The sequence below is a fragment of the Myotis yumanensis genome, unplaced genomic scaffold, assembly GCF_028538775.1.
Source record: "Myotis yumanensis isolate MYYU_CA2020_CCGP unplaced genomic scaffold, mMyoYum1.0.hap1 SCAF_1, whole genome shotgun sequence".
Lineage (NCBI taxonomy): Eukaryota > Metazoa > Chordata > Mammalia > Chiroptera > Vespertilionidae > Myotis > Myotis yumanensis.
This window is the reverse complement of record NW_027223752.1, coordinates 152,657,701-152,674,017: the sequence shown is the minus strand read 5'-3', so window position 1 is coordinate 152,674,017 and position 16,317 is coordinate 152,657,701. Positions and strand designations below refer to the sequence as shown.

General features: G+C 41.4%; 1 protein-coding gene across 5 annotated transcripts in view; it reads right to left on the bottom strand.

Annotated features, from left to right (window-relative positions):
- TET2 (tet methylcytosine dioxygenase 2) overlaps nt 1-16,317 on the bottom strand; it is a 123,567-nt gene that overhangs the window by 66,754 nt on the left and 40,496 nt on the right. The window lies entirely within an intron of this gene.

Sequence of the window (16,317 nt, the reverse complement as noted above, 5' to 3'; positions counted from 1 at the left end):
TATCAGAGTGAATGGTAATATAATCTACCCAGTTACTTAAGAAAAAACCTTGGATCTTTCATTATTTCTTCTCTCTTACCAATACCATCCAATACCAGTATTATTGATTCTACCTTCTCATGGTCTCTGGAACCTATAAATTATTGCCGTCCATGCTCCTAGTACCCTGTAGCAATTGCTGGCACCATCTTGTTCCTGGATTACTATAACAGTCCACTAAACGGACTTCTTATCCCTAGTCTTATTCATCTTCTAACTCCTTCTCTGTACTAAAGTCCAGTGCTGAAAACCGTAACTTCTCTACTTACTTTGCAACCTTCAGTCGATCCTTTTAGCTTTCCATATCCCTATGATCTTCTCACTAACCTTTAATCTCATGTCCATTTTCCCCAGCCTCATACTGATACTATTTATAATACATAGTTCCTTTAACACACCACTTTCTCTCTTGCCCCTATCAGTGGTCGGCAAACACATTAGTCAACAGAGCCAAATATCAACAGTACAATGATTGAAATTTCTTTTGAAAGCAAATTTTTTAAACTTAAACTATATAGGTAGGTACATTGTTATTAACTTAATTAGGGTACCCCTAAGGCTTAGGAAGAGCCACACTCAAGGGGCCAAAGAGCTGCATGTGGCTCGCGAGCTGCAGTTTGCCAACCATGGCCCTATGCCTTTGCACATGTGGTCCCTCTCACTGTACTAAATTTTACCTATTTCTCTCCTCTTTACCTTTCTCACTCTGGATAAATTATCTCTTACTTATTCTATTAAGGACTTAGTATACTTAATAATTCTTCAAGAAAATCTTGAAAATACAGAAGATGGTGGCTTAAGTAAAGTACCTGCCACCTCCCACAACCACATCAAAATTACAACTAAGATACAGAACAATCATCACTCAGAACCACCTGAAAGCTGGATGAATGAAAGTCTGACAACTGGGAAAGTAAAGCAGAAAGTACACCAAGACTGGTAGGAGGGGCTGAAGTGCAGAATGGGCTGGTCCAACACCCACATGTGGCATTTTTTTAATCGGGAGGAATGTCTCCAATACAGAGGCCTCCATAAGAAACAAGGGATCCCAGCCCACAGCAGACACCCAGCCCAGAGTTCTAGAGCTGGGAAGAAAAGTCCCCATGACTTTGGACTGTAAAAACCAGCAGTGATTGTGGGGATTCTGGAAGAGTGACAGAGGCTGCTGGAGGCTCAGGCAGTCCCTCTTAAAGGGCAAATGCATGAACTAACATGGTCCCACTCCCTCTGAGCACTTGGCGGCAGCATTGGGAGAATCAGGGACATAAAGGGAGGAACTGGATTGTCTGGCATTGCAGGGCAATAACTCGGGAGCAGCTTTCTCCCAGACCGAGGTACTCACAGGGGTCATTGTTCCTGTGCTGGGACCTCCCCCTTGCAGAGCTGACTGGCAGTCATATCTGAGTCTCCATCAGCATGGCACACACTGTTTGCTCTACCCTGGTGATTCCCTGAGACCCCACCCCATCCAATTTGCAACCCCAACAAAGCTGTATGCAGCAGCTTTTCCATATGAATAGCCTGTCTTGACTCAAGCTTCAGACTTTGCTAAATTCTCTCAAACAAGCATCAGCTGGTGTAAGCATGCCCCAAACCCATCAACAAAAGGCCCAAGATTTAGCACTAGCACCAGTCTGCCTTGCTTCACAGCTGAGCCTTACTTGGCACTTCCAAGCCCAATACAAGTAAGAGCCATCTAAAGATCTCTCTGTAGCTCCTGCTGGGTGGTCCCAGTCAGTGGTTGATTTTGCACCTCCCAGGAGGTCCCAGAACCAGTGAACCTAGTGGACAGTGCAGACCACACCAGGTTACAACTCTACGCATCCACAAGCAACTCACTCAAGGGGCAGACTCAGTCAGCACCAAAGCCCCACTGACAAGGCCATTCTACCAATTCCAGGAGACATAGCATCTCTTCCTAATACATAGAAACAAATACAGGGAAGCAACCAAAATATGGAGACAAAGAAACATGTTACAAATTTAAGAAATGGAAGCAAGCAAACTACTGGATATAGAATTCAAAACAATGGTTATAAGGTCACTCAAGGATCTTACTGAGAGCTTCAAGGAACTTGGTGAGACTTTTAAGGATCTTAGTGAGAATTTCAAAGACATGAAAAAGACCAGTCAGGAATTAAGCATACACTAACTGAAATAAAGAATAATTCACAGAGATTCAAAACAGAGGATTCTAAGAATCAAATCAACAATTTGGAATATGATGAAGCAAAAAACACCCAATCAGAAGAACAAAAAAAAAAAATCCAAAAATATGAAGAAAGTGTAAGGAGTCTCTGGGATAACTTCAAGTGTTTCAACCTTCACATTATTGGGGTGTCAGAAGGAGAAGAGAGAGAGAGAAAGATATTGAAAACCTATTTGAAGAAATAATGACAGCCTTAGCCAGTTTGACTCAGTGGATAGAGCATCGGCCTGGGGACTGAAGGGTCCCAGGTTTGATTTGGTCAAGGGCACATATCTTGGTTTCAGGCTTGAAGCAATCAATCAATGTGTGTCTCTCTCTCTCTGTCTCTCCCTTTCCCTTCCACTGTCTCTAAGAATCAATGAAAAAATATCCTTGGAAGAGGATTAACAAATAAATAAGGAAATAATGACAGAAAACTTCTCCTACCTGGATTCAAGAAATGGACTTATCAGTCCAAGAAGCACAGAGAGTCTCTAAACAAGAGGAACCCAAAGAAGCCCACACGAAGACACATCATAATTAAAATGCAAAGGGTTAAAGAAAAATAGAGAATCTTAAAAGCATCAAGAGAAAAGCAGTTAGTTACCTACAAGGGAGTGCCCATACAACTGTCAGCTGATTTCTGAACAGAAACTTTGTAGGCCAGAAGGGAGTGGCAAGAAATACTCAAAGTGATGAACAGCAAGAACCTAAAACCAAGATAACTCTACCCAGCAAAGCTATCATTTAGAATTGATGGTCAGATAAAGAGCTTCACAGACAAGAAAAAGCTAAAGGAGTTCATCACCACCAAACTAGTATTATATGAAATGTTGAAGGGTATTCTTCAAGAAGAGGAGGAAGAAAAAAAAAAGATAAAAAATATGAACAATAAAATGGCAATAAATACATATCTATGAATAGTTGAATCTAAAAATAAAAATAAACCAACAAGAAATCTAATGAAGAGAGAATTGACAGGGAGGGGAAAACAGCAGCTGAATAGGCAGAACTGGCATGCACCTCATCACTGGGCAAGACAGGAAATACAACAAAATTGGATACATTCACCTGGAATTACCAACTGAGGTCTAGATGAGGAGACTTATAACCTACTGGAGACCAGTAGGAAGGGTAAGATTGTGAGAGGAGCTGGCCCAGCTCCCAGGGGCGGCAGGCAGAGAGAGGAGGGATCGCTGGGCTATGGGAGGTCTGTTCCCTCAAAAGACAGAGTCCCAGAACCCAGGCTGGACACCACAACCCAGAGCACCAGAGCCAAGACCCACTGCCCACATAACATCCAGCCTGGAAAGGCAGCAGGGCTGCTGGCTGTGGCAGAGTCTGGAGCCAGCAGACCAGAGCCAGTTGGAGAGAAAGCCACAGTTACAGCGGGAAGGCTGGGGAGGGTTGGGCGGGGGGAGGTAAGAGATCAACCGAAGGACTTGTATGCATGCATATAAGCATAACCAATGGACCCAAGGCACAGGAAGGGGGGGGGGGGGGGTGAGGGCATGTGCCAGGGGGTAGGAGAGTCTGGGGGAAGGTCAATGGGGGGAAAAAAGGAGACATATATACTACTATTTGTAATACTTTAAACAATAAAATAAAATTTTAAAAAAATTTTTACAAAGAGTAAAATTTTTACACAGAAAAAAATTACTTCAAAAAATGATTAATTGAATTAGCAATTAAAGAAAAACAAATTTAAAGTTTCTTCCCATACATGTTTATTTTCAACCTAGGTCCCAATACACAAAAAATAAATCCTCAAAAAACTACTTTGACTACAATATAAATGACAGTTACTTTTTAAAGCAAATTGGATAAAAGTAAAAAAGACCTTACATAGGAATTTGGAGCCCTAAATTCCCTAAGTGATTCACTTGTTATTACCTTTGTCCTTCGGCTCAGTTATTTCTGAACTACCTACAGGCAAATTCCATGTCTTATCTACCTTTCCTCTCCAACTTAATGCCTAACACAGGTATGCAGCAAGCACTCAAAATTCTTCTGTTGGCTGAATAAAATAGAATAGGGATGATTATTCTTGATAGGCTCCACTGTAAACAAACAAAGAAATATGAAATATCAGTAAAATACCTATAACTAAGTATTTTATGCCAACCACAGGGGAAACTTTTAGCATCGGTGTTCCCAGAAGACCAGAAATAAACTCCAAGTTTTCTGTTTTTGTATAAAATTGTGATTTCTGTTCTGTTCCCACTGTGACAAACCAACCTGACATATGTACTGTCTTAGTTAAAAGGAAGTGGTTAGAAGCGCATCAGCTCAACCATAGACTTCAATCAATGGGCACAGAGTATTGAGACTTCTAACCCTGGAAGTCAATTCAGCTGATCCAAAGTCAGTGGGTTCCGTGTGCAGGATCATCCAGAGCAGGGGTCCTCAAACTATGGCCCGCGGGCCTCATGCAAATACAAATATTGTATTTGTTCCCGTTTTGTTTTTGTTTACTTCAAAATAAGATATGTGCAGTGTGCATAGGAATTTGTTCATAGTTTTTTTTTTAAACTATAGTCCGGCCCTCCAATGGTCTGAGGGACAGTGAACTGGCCCCCCTGTTTAAAAAGTTTGAGGACCCCTGATCCAGAGCATCTCACTCAGGGTAAGAATAGAGATTTCCTACTGAAGTTGAAGACTCATTTTCATCCAGCAATCTGTTATTACACTTGACTCATCCTAGAACAATTCAAACTTCAAATACTGCTAATCAGATGCAAACCTGGCATCACACTGTTATGAACTTAATCGCCCTGGCTGAATAAACTCATACCTGGGCTATGAGCACCAATGGAGAATGTATAAGGGATGTTCACGTTCACTCCAGTGTATCCGGTTCTGTTGGATGTAGCCCCCACTCAAACATAGACACCAGGCATGAGGCCTCTATTTGCATTTCTGCCGTGCTGGTTACATTGATCAGATTCCAAGCTCAATGAGACTGGCATGAATTTTAATCATTTTGCAGCAGATGTTGAAATTTAATAGCTTTGTCCCTTTATTCCTGTTTATTTCTAAGACACTTATCACTATTTGAATTTGAGATTACATTTGCTGACAGTTAAATTCTTTGGTGGAAGGAGACTGGTTTTAATTGGTACCAAGTTTCCTGCTGTTTTCCTCTTTGTTATGGCAGGTCACCATGTCAAAAAAACAGGAAGACATCAAAGAATAGAATTAATACTAAATTAACCCCAAACTTTGAGATTAATTGGAAACACTATCTTCTCACCACTGTGCCTTTACCCACTCCTATTTTGCTCTTCTTTATCCTATAAGCCAGTAAACAAAGTTGGGCATGCTCAGCAACTTTTCTATGATTGGAAAAACTTGAGGAAATGTAAAAGGGTCAAGTGGTAAAATAAAGATACCCTAATTAGGTTTTTAAACGTGTTGCAAATAAAAATAAATGGTCTGTGTCCCTTATACTTCAATTAATGGCAAGAAAAAATAATTAGATGATAAAAAATAAATGAGAAAACCAGAGTTGACCAATTTGGAAAACTGATTCTACAGAGGACTCAAAATGTCACCAGGAGGAATATGTTGGAGAGTCCTGCTTAGTGCTCGGCAGTTGGATTGTTCACAAACTGTTCAATTTTTTGTAGAACATGGTCCAACACGTTACCAGCAAACTAAAAGAACATATGAAGATGTTCCGATCCATCTGAAGAGTGAGCTTTATTTATTCTGCTAATGCCTACCTGTGGAACAAAGGTGTTTACAGTGATTCCCACAGCTAAAAAGGTTGTGGTAGATGGGAAAAGCTGGCTCCTCCCCCTCTGGAAACACACAAGGACAGAGCTGCCATCATGACCAACCATTTAAGTTTTCTCTTGTTCCCGTAATCAAGACACTAAACCTGAAGCCATGGTCAAAGCCAACCCAAAGTGCTCACCTCTTGTCTTTTAAAACAACCTCCTCCTCCTCTCCTCCTCCTCCTCTCCTCCTCCTCCTCCTCCTCCTCCTCCTCCTCCTCCTCCTCAGGCAGCATACCAGAGGGACTATGCAAAACAAGACCTTGCTTAAAATCTGTTGGTTATTCTGGATACACTTCAAATCCTCTTCAATCCCGTTTTCTGCCCTCCAGCTTCAGGCTTGACTCTCCTTTTAATGAGCGTTTCTGTGCCTGAAGTTTTCGTGTTTGTGTTAAAAACAATCCCTTGTGGAATTAAGTGTATCATCCTACCTAGAAACTCATAAGATGGTGAATTTTCTGCTGTAATTTTCTTATACATTCACAGCATTAGTTCCTGAGTTTTGAGATCCTATTGAGAAGCTTATGAAATTACCTGGTCCCCTCTTCCTAGCAAAATTTGTGTAAAATTTTCAGTGGGCTTATAAATTAATGTTAGAATCCTTGTCAGCTAAAGACTCTAGCTCTTCGACTTCATTTGAAGAGTTCAACCTGAATTGAAACTGTAAAAGAAGTTTACACCAGAACCTGTTTTTTAAGGTTTGGCTTATTTTTGTCTTTGCGAGACTGGCTGACAGTTTATTCTTTCTTCTTGAAAGCTAACTTTCTATTTTGAATTGCCTTGAAAATGTCATCCATTATTAAATCCATTTAAGGAGCTAATTTTCATTATGTTCATGAACAAAATTAGACTGGAGGACTTGTAGAGAAGTGGTAATATAAGAGTGGACATCCAGAAATTACTGAAATAATAATTATTTTTAAAAATTGGAAAAATATACCAGGGAATAGTGCCAGCCAAGAGACAAAAAGTAGATGAATCCATATTGAGGGACATCACTAAACGTCCAATCACAGCCCCTATTCCTAAGTCAGCTGTGGCATGCTGCAGAAAATAAGAAATGCCAATGTGATTGCCCGATGCCCCTTATTTTAGGTATGGCTTGCGGTGGACAGTGCAGACGGGAGAGAGGGGGACTTTATAATTGAAGACCCCATCCCCTGTCCCATAGCTGAGAGGAAACTAGAAACCCAACAGTGCTGTGGCATCTTCTCTGAGCGACACACTCTTTTGGCCAGCTTACCCTGACAAAGGGAAACTGTCTTCCTAACCAAAAGTGCCCGCCTCATGCAGAACAGCAAAAGCTAGAGGTGAGGGAGCCTTGGGAGAAACAGATATTTCTTATGTAACCAGGAGCGGCCAAAGGAGGCACTGCTGGGGAAATAAAACATGCATGATCTCTCCAAACTGAACACCTGGGGGGTGGGGGTCCTTCTCTAACCTGGCTTCTCGTTCAGAGAGGGTTCCATTTCCTCAGCTGGGCGGGGTCCACTGCTGGAGGGGGGTCTCAAGTGGGATTGAGCTCCTCCCCAACTAAGTGGGGTGAAGCACACAAAAAATCAGAGAAAACCAAAGTACGCACCTGGACTAGAGGCTATGATAAGTAGAAGAGATATGGCGGCAGGTGGGTGGTGGGGGTTGGGGGGCAGAAGATGATGCCAGGATCTGATCTCTTAAGCAATATTTTCAACAAATAGAAAAATGTTTGCAGTGATAATGTTCCAAATGGTCCCCTAAAAGAATGTTTTGAACAATCTAAGAAGATTCCCGCACACTTTTATGGTAGCAGGTATGTCGGGCTTCCTTTCAAGGATGTATAAGTAGGAGGAATTTCATCAAAATTTTTACCCAATAGACATCAACTGTCCACAACAGCTTTCACATTTCCTATAGTGAAACGTTTATGTTCATCAGTACTACTGGAATTGGAACATGGAATGCATCCCTGAAGTCTCCGACACAGCCAACTGTGGAAGATTTAATTTGGGTAAGATACTTTGGGGAAAACAACTTAGCATCAAATGTTACTTATACAAGTGTTTGTTACAATTGAGCATCTCTGAGTTTCAAACTCTGAAAGTTCCAACTGTCCACCCTCCACAGTCCATCCCTCCCCACCCCCCACACACACATACACAATGTGCTGTATCAATTTTAAGAAGGGACAAGAGGGGACACAGAAAAATAAAAGATATAAAAAAGATCACAAAGTGACTTCATTATTTTGAAGAGTGTGATTAAGTGCCTACTATGTAACCAGACACTGCGCACAATGTCAGGTGTAAGAAGGGAAGACACAGCCTTGTCCTAGGAATTTCAGAACAGATGACTACAATAAATGTGATGCTGAGACAATAGAGCCACAGATATGAGGCTTCGCTGATGAGAAACCTGAGCTGGGTGTTTAAGGAAAAAGAGCAGTTAACCAGGAGAGGAACAGCAAATATAAAGGCTTAGATGAGTGAAATCAATTTTGTTCAAGAGCTATGGTAGGAATAATTACATCCCAGAATTTGACGGACAACAGAATGACAAAGAGGATGAAGAGCAATCAGGAGCAGACAGGAATATCAAGCACAGAGTTTGGTCTACGTCCTGTGGGCCAGTGGTTTTTCAACCTGAGTTCTTTACATACCAAAGGTTCAGAGTTGTTCAGGGCCACACTGGCTGAAGAGGGGGAGGTAGCACCCCCAAATTGCACCCACCATCTCTGCATTGACCGGATAAACTCCATTTTCACTGTCAAAACTCTGTAGGGTGGGGAGGAGGAGCCTCTACTGCTTTGACAAAGTTTGACAATGGGAATCTACCCAAGGGACTTTAAGAAGGGGTGTGCATGGTTAGATCTGCATTAGGAATGAGCACACTGGGGCACATTAAATTGATCATCAGGGAAAAAACAAAGGAAGAACAGAAGTAGAACAATAAGAACATGATTAATTCATGGAAAAAGGAAATTCCAAAAGGGGGATGGTGCGGGTAAGCTGGATCGGATGAGAGTTTGGGTGAGAAAGAAAGGTAAAAGCTCTTGCCCAATAATTTCAACGTTCTCAACAAAGTAGGAACCCAGCTGGCTGGGAGGGTTTAAGGAAAGATGCCGTGTGTGCGTGCGTGCACATGTGTGAGTGTTAAGTATGGAGGGAGAGTCAAGATCTTGGAAGGATGGCCAAGGTTTTTTTTTTTTTGTTTTTTTGTTTTGTTTTTTTAAGTTTCCCTCCAAGACCCCCACTAAGATTCAAGGGCTTGGTTTGAGAATTACAAGTGTTTTACGCATATGCAATATCACCTATATGATCACTCTCCCAGAAATCCATTACTTGTTCTTCTAATCTTCTCAACATAAAAAAGCCAAGATAGCACACTAATTTGACATTTTTAGGAAAAGTATAGGTCAGAGTAACATCTGTAAAGAAGAGTAAACATTTCTATGCCTTTATTTACATTGAAACTTGGAGAACATTATGCTAAATGAAATAAGCCAGTCAAAGAAAGACAGGTACCATATGATTTCACTCATATCTAATAAACAAAATAAACTAACAAGCTGAACAGAGACAGACGCATAGATAGAGAGCAGGCCGAGAGCTGTTGGGGGACTGGAGGGGTTGGAAGGATTGTGAAAAAAAAAAGAAAGAGAAAGAACTCATGGGCATGGACAATACCGTGGCGACTGCTGGGGGAAGGTGAGTTGGGGGGGGAGTTAGAGGAGGGAATACGGGGTGGGGTGGGGGTAAATGGTGATGGAAGGAGACTTGACTTAGGGTGGTAAACACACAATACAGTGTACAGAGGATGTGGTGTAGAATTGTGCACCTGAAACCTTGTCATCCAAATATATCCAATAAAAAATAACATGACAAGGATATTATAGAACACTAAAAAATAAACTTATACAAGTATAATAAAAAGAAAGAAAACTCTCTTTCAGAATACAAAGTGTATTCACCAAGACTCTCATTTCTGTTTGCAATACCCTATGAGATCAGTGGAGGCAACTGACACTTCACCTTTCGGTGGGGAAACTGAAACACAAGAATGTGAAAATAACTTTCACAGGGTGTGTGCTATCTCAGCATGGCTTACGTGTTCCAAACTCAGAGTACACGTCATATGCAGATAGACATTAATACCAAAAATGCTCTAGTGCTATCTATATAGTGAATTTAGGAACTGCCAGAGTTATCAGGAGAATCCTTTGAGAGTGTCAACAGTTTTCCATAATTCAACCTCTTGAGACAAAGAGACTATGAGAAAAACCTAGGACTTAAAATATACACAGGACACCACCACGTATAACAAAAGTTTTGTTTTTACACAGTTGAGTCATGATTTACATCATAATGTGGTATATGTAATGGAGAGAGTAAGGAAATGTATAAAGAATTATAAATAGAAAAACAAACATTTTTCTCTCTTAATTACACTTATCCTCACTTGCTAGATAATTATATCTTATTAAAAAAAAAGAAGACGTTTATTAACAAGCAGATGGGTAGCAGAACAGTTTGAGAGTGCAGATTGAAGAGCACTGCATTAGATGATTTTTGTTTAAAGTCCTATGACTCAAAAGATAAATTGATTAGGCTTGTTAGAATAATGACCATTGATTTCAAGATTGATCTTTAAAAAAGCAACATCTGTCCACTCATCTACTGATGGACACTTGGGCTGTTTCCAATTCTTGGCTATTGTAAATAATGCTCTCATGAACATGGGGATACATATATTCTTTCAAATCAATTTTTTGGCTTTCTTCAGATATATTCCCAGAAGTGGAATTGCTGGGACATAGGCAGTTTCATTTTTAATTTTTTTTAAAAAAATATATTTTATTGATATTTTACAGAGAGGAAGGGAGAGGGATAGAGAGTTAGAAACATCGATGAGAGAGAAGCATCGATCAGCTGCCTCCTGCACACCCCCTACTGGGGATGTGCCTACAACCAAGGTACATGCCCTTGACTGGAATCAAACCTGGGACCCTTCAGTCTCCAGCCCGATGCTCTATCCAGTGAGCCAAACCAGCTAGGGCTCATTTTTAATTTTTTGAGGAAACTTCATACTATTTACACAGTGATTGCACAGTCTGCATTCCCACCAGCACTTGTTGTTTGTGGATTTATTAATGGTAGCGATTCTGACAAGTGTGAGGTGATATATCATTGTCGTTTTAATATGCATTTCTCTGCTGATTATTAATGTTGAGCTATGATACATTTACACAATGGAATACTACTCAGCTGTAAAAGGGAAGGAAACGTTAACCCTTGTGACAGCATGAGTGGACCTGGAGAGCATTATTCCAAGTGAAATAAGCCAGTCAGAGAAAAGCGAGTACCATATGGTTTCACTCATATGTGAAATCTAATAAACAAAATAAACTAATAAACAAAATAAAAACAACTCATAGATAGAGAACAGACTGACAATTGTCAGAGGAAGAGGGGTTTGTGGGTATGGGTGAAAAGGTGAAGGGATTAAGCAATAAAAAACAAACAAAAAAAAACCTCATGGACACAGACAATAGAAGACAACAGCATGGTGATTACCAGAGAAGAGGGGTGGGGGTGGGGGTGGGTGGAAGAAGGTATAGTGGTGATAAATGGCAATGGAAGGAGATTTGACTTGGGTGACGAACACACAATATACAGATGTATTATAGAATTGTACCCCTAAAACATATATAATTTTATTAACCAACTAGAGGCCCAGTGCACGAAATTCATGCAGGGGTCCCCTCAGCACAGCCTGCACCCTCTCGATATGGGACCCCTCGACAGACGTCTGACTGCTGGTTTAGGCCAGGGATCGGGCCTAAACCAGCAGTCAGACATCTCTCTCACAATCCTGGACCGCTGGCTCCTAATTTCTCACCTGCCTGCCTGCCTGGTTGCCCCTAACTGCCCCTCCCCTGCTGGCCTGATTGCCCCTCACTGCCTCTGCATGCTGGCCTGATCACCCTTAACTGCCGCCCCCCGCCAGCCTGGTCACCTATAACTGCCCTTCGCTGCTGGCCAGGTCGCCCCCAACTGCTCCCCCCCTGCTGGCCTGGTCACCCCTTCCTGCCCCGCTGCCGGCCTGGTCTCCCCTAACTGCCCTCGCCTTACCGGCCTGATCACCAACTGCCCTCCTGCAGGCCTAATTGCCCCTCACTGCCCCCCCTGCCAGCCTAATCACCCCTGACTACACCTCCCCACCAGCCTGGTTGCCCCTAACTGCCCCCCACCCACTGGCCTGGTCAGCTCTTACTGACCCCCCTGCTGGCCTGGTCACCCCCAACTGCCCCCCACTACCAGCCTGGTTGCCCCTAACTGCCCTCCTGTCAGCCTGCTTGCCCCCAACTGCTCCCCCTGCCGGCCTGATCGCCCCATGCAGCCTGCTTGTTCAGTCGTTTGGTTGTCCTTCACTAACCCCACTACCAGCCTGGTCATAGGCAGCCATCTTGTGAGGGCATGGTGGTCAATTTGCATATTACCTCTTTATTATATAGGATGTCACTCCAATAAATTCAATAAATAAAAGAAAGCAACATTTGATGTCTTAATTTTAAAATCTAGGTAGTGATTTAAATTTGAGAAAACAGAAACCATTTTTATTCTGAAAGATAAACAGAAAAAAGTACAATAATAGAAATACTAATCCATCTCCAAACTATTGGAGAGATAGAAAGATGACATTTTGAATCAGGAAACATCAACAATGACTAGGAAGGAGAATCTAAGTGTATGCAGGTAATGACCCTCTTCCAGTCCTACCAATACTTCCTTGACCCTTTCTAAACAAGTTAGATCTGTTTTGTGAGAGAGGGTAAAAATGTCCACATTTTTAGAAGAACAGCTAAACACAGTGCTAATGGGCACATCCAAACCTCCCAGTTCTATTCTCCATAAGCAAGTTGGTGAAATACAAATCACTAACCCTTTTGCCCTGCAGGGGTGGCCCAGTGGTTGAGTGTCAACCTATGAACCAGGAAGTCACGGTTCGATTCCCGATCAGGGCACATGCCCGGGTTATGGGCTCGATCCCCAGTGGGGGAGGTGCAGGAGGCAGCCGATCAATGATTCTCTCCTATCATTGATGTTTCTCTCTCTCTCATCTCTCTCTCTTTCTCTCTGAAATCAATAAAAATGTATTTTTTAAAAAATCACTAACCCTTTTTACAGTCAGCATGGAGAGTGGTGGGAGAGGAGCTCGCAACATGGAGACCCGAGGCCAGTCCAGGTGTTGCCAACAGCTAACGGCATGATCTTAGGGGAGTCATGTTTCATCTCTGGGTACACTAACTTCCCTATTTCTTTTAGCACCGACACTTAATTGGTCATTTTAATACTTGAAGAGAAACTCTGACTCTTCTCCTATATCTCCCATGTACATTCAGTGATTAAATCCTCATGATTTTTCCTTAAAGGACATCAAAACCATCTTCCTTTTTCAGTATTATTATCATAATCCATGTTCTCAATCCCCTAAATCACTCTAGCCACTTCCTCCATCCCCCTGCTCTTCCACACTTGTCAAAATAATATTGTTAAAGACCTGGACCACCTTGTTACTTACTGCTTCAATTGTTCCTCAATATTTGTAGCATAGTATGTAATAATCTTAAGCCTGGCCTTGGGGTTTTAAAAAAACTTGGCCTTACCTGCTCTTCCATCTTTTCTCTCACTACTTGCCAGCTCTACACAAGATTGCCTGCCTCTGCCCTTCCCCTTTCTCTATGCTTAGTAGACCCCTGCCCTCAAAGCCAACATCCCAATTTCACTTCACCTCATGTAGTTTCTCCTCCACCTGTCTCTACTGGCATATCATCTGTGTGTGTGTGTGTGTGTGTGTTGGTTGTTTCATGGCAGAGAGTGTGAGAGCTATGCGACTGTGATGTCTACAAAAAGTAACTTTAATTAGAACTTTTTCCTTGGCAGTTTCTTTTTTCAGCATTACTGAGGTAAAAATGACAGAGCTGTAAGATACATATACATAATGTACAATAATGTACAATATAATAATTTGATATACATGTACATTGTGAAAGAATCCCTCCATGAAGTTATTAAGAAAAATATTCATCACCTCCCACGTTTAAACTTTTCTTATTTGGGGTGAGAACATTTAAGTTCTACTCTCTTAGCAAATTTCAATTATATGACACTGTTATTATAGTCACCAGGTTATATATTAACTCCTCAGACTTTATTCATCTTATAACTAAAAGTTTCTATCCTTTTGCCAAGTATCCACATTCTTTCTGTCCAAGATCAAGGCCATGACCTGCCACGTTATGTGTGTGAAGTCTCCTCTGTTTTAGTTTAGACCTGTGGTTGGCAGACCGTGGCTCGTGAGCCATATGCGGCTCTTTGGCCCCTTGAGTGTGGCTCTTCCACAAAATACCACGTGCGGGCGCGCACATACAGTGGGATTGAAACTTCGTGGCCCATGCACAGAAGTCGGTATTTTGTGGAAGAGCCACACTCAAGGGGCCAAAGAGCTTGCGAGCCGCAGTTTGCCGACCACTGGTCTAGACAAACTGTCGTACCATTCCTTAAACTTCCAAAGTTCTTATCTGTACCACGTGGGTGACTCTTTATTGGTGGGATACGATTATGTGGCATAAGCTGCCCCGACTCTCTTTGACTCCCTCTGGAAAATCTCTCACTGCTCCAGGGTGGCTTTGCTCTTCTACCTTCAATGTGCTTTTCCTGTGTAACTTCATGGTTGCGTTTGTATTCCTTATACACACTTTCACTAAAAAAATAGTCTTCTCGTGCAGTCTTTCTTGTTGACTCCACCTTCAACTACTACCTCAACAAGCTCCCAATTTTCTTTTTCCACTATAAATTTTTATGCTTAGCACTTCTTGATGTTTAACATACTGTATACTTTTATTTATTTATCTTGTTTATGTCTGAGTCCCACTCTAGATTCTAAGCTAAACGAGGAGAAAAACTTTGATCTGTTTGGCTTATTAATACATTTTAGTTCCTAAAGAGTGCCTGGTATTTGATAGATACTCAAAAAATTCTTTTTAAATAAATTCCCTATTAAAGAACTGAACGCAGCATTAATAGTAGTAATTAATAATATAAAATTAAGAACTCATTATGTGCCAGGCCATCCACATATTGTCCATATAATATTATATGATGCCATTAGTATTAACTATGACACATTTTTCCAGCAAAACAAGATCTAAAGAGGTTAAATAATTTTCCAAGGACATACTGCTAATTAATGTTACTAAAAGATAAGCCCTAGGCTTATTTGTCACTGAAAATAAGTCCTAGACTGAGCTTATTCAACTATAAGAGCATAAAGGCAAAATAAGATGTTTTTTGGACACAAGGGAAGAACTCCTCTCAGAGTTTACTTATAAAACCTTTTTATGTTTTTTACACACATCCAATACGTTAATTTCCTGACCTCATATCTTGTTAGCAGTTTGTCTTACACTTTTTTCCAAAGCTTCTGCACTTTCTTACCCACCCTTCACCTCCAAGAAGTGACAATCTTATGACTTCACTAAAGGGATAGAAATTCCATTTTAAAAAACTCTTTCAGTTCTCATGTAAGGTCAAGTACAGAGTGAGAAGTCACAGTCCTCACAGTGAGAGAGGCAAAGCACCCAGTAGGGGAGGAGGGGAAACGCTCAGAACACTGTATTCATAATTGCCTAAGATTTTCCAGCATGAGAGGGGAAAGAGGAAGTCTATTTTCAGCGACAATGATGACTCTAAAAACATTAACATGCAAGGGGGAAATTTTCATTCTGAGAGTTACTACGGTGCTGAGTTCTCTTTCCTTTGCAGAGTGACTTGAATTCCCAGGGCAGAGAGGTAATCTAGGCAGAGGCACTTGCCCCATGTCTCGAAAATGGCAACATCCAGGAATCATGGGAGTTCAACTGAGGACACCCTGGAAAGGATTTCTCAGCACCAGGTCAGTCTCTCAGCAGGATCAAGTGGCAGAGCGCATACTTCGCGTCTGGAGTGAGAGCAGAGATTACAGCCACACGGGCTTTTTAGAAAATGTGTTATGTGAATGCATAAACAAAACTCAGGGACACCCACGCTGAACTAACCCCTAAAGGAGTTGCAGAAGGAAAAAGAAAAGCTTCAATCTTCCTTTTCTCTAACTTCTATGTTCTTTCCTTCAAGGCCCCTATGATTTTAACTGGCTTATAGTAAAGACAAAATTATATATGGTAGAATTCATGGTAGTCTTCACCTTAAATATTTTTTTTTGGGGGGGGGGGGGGATACACCAATTCCCTATTTCTGTTCATCCATATAAGTGATAATGATTTGATAAATAACCCTT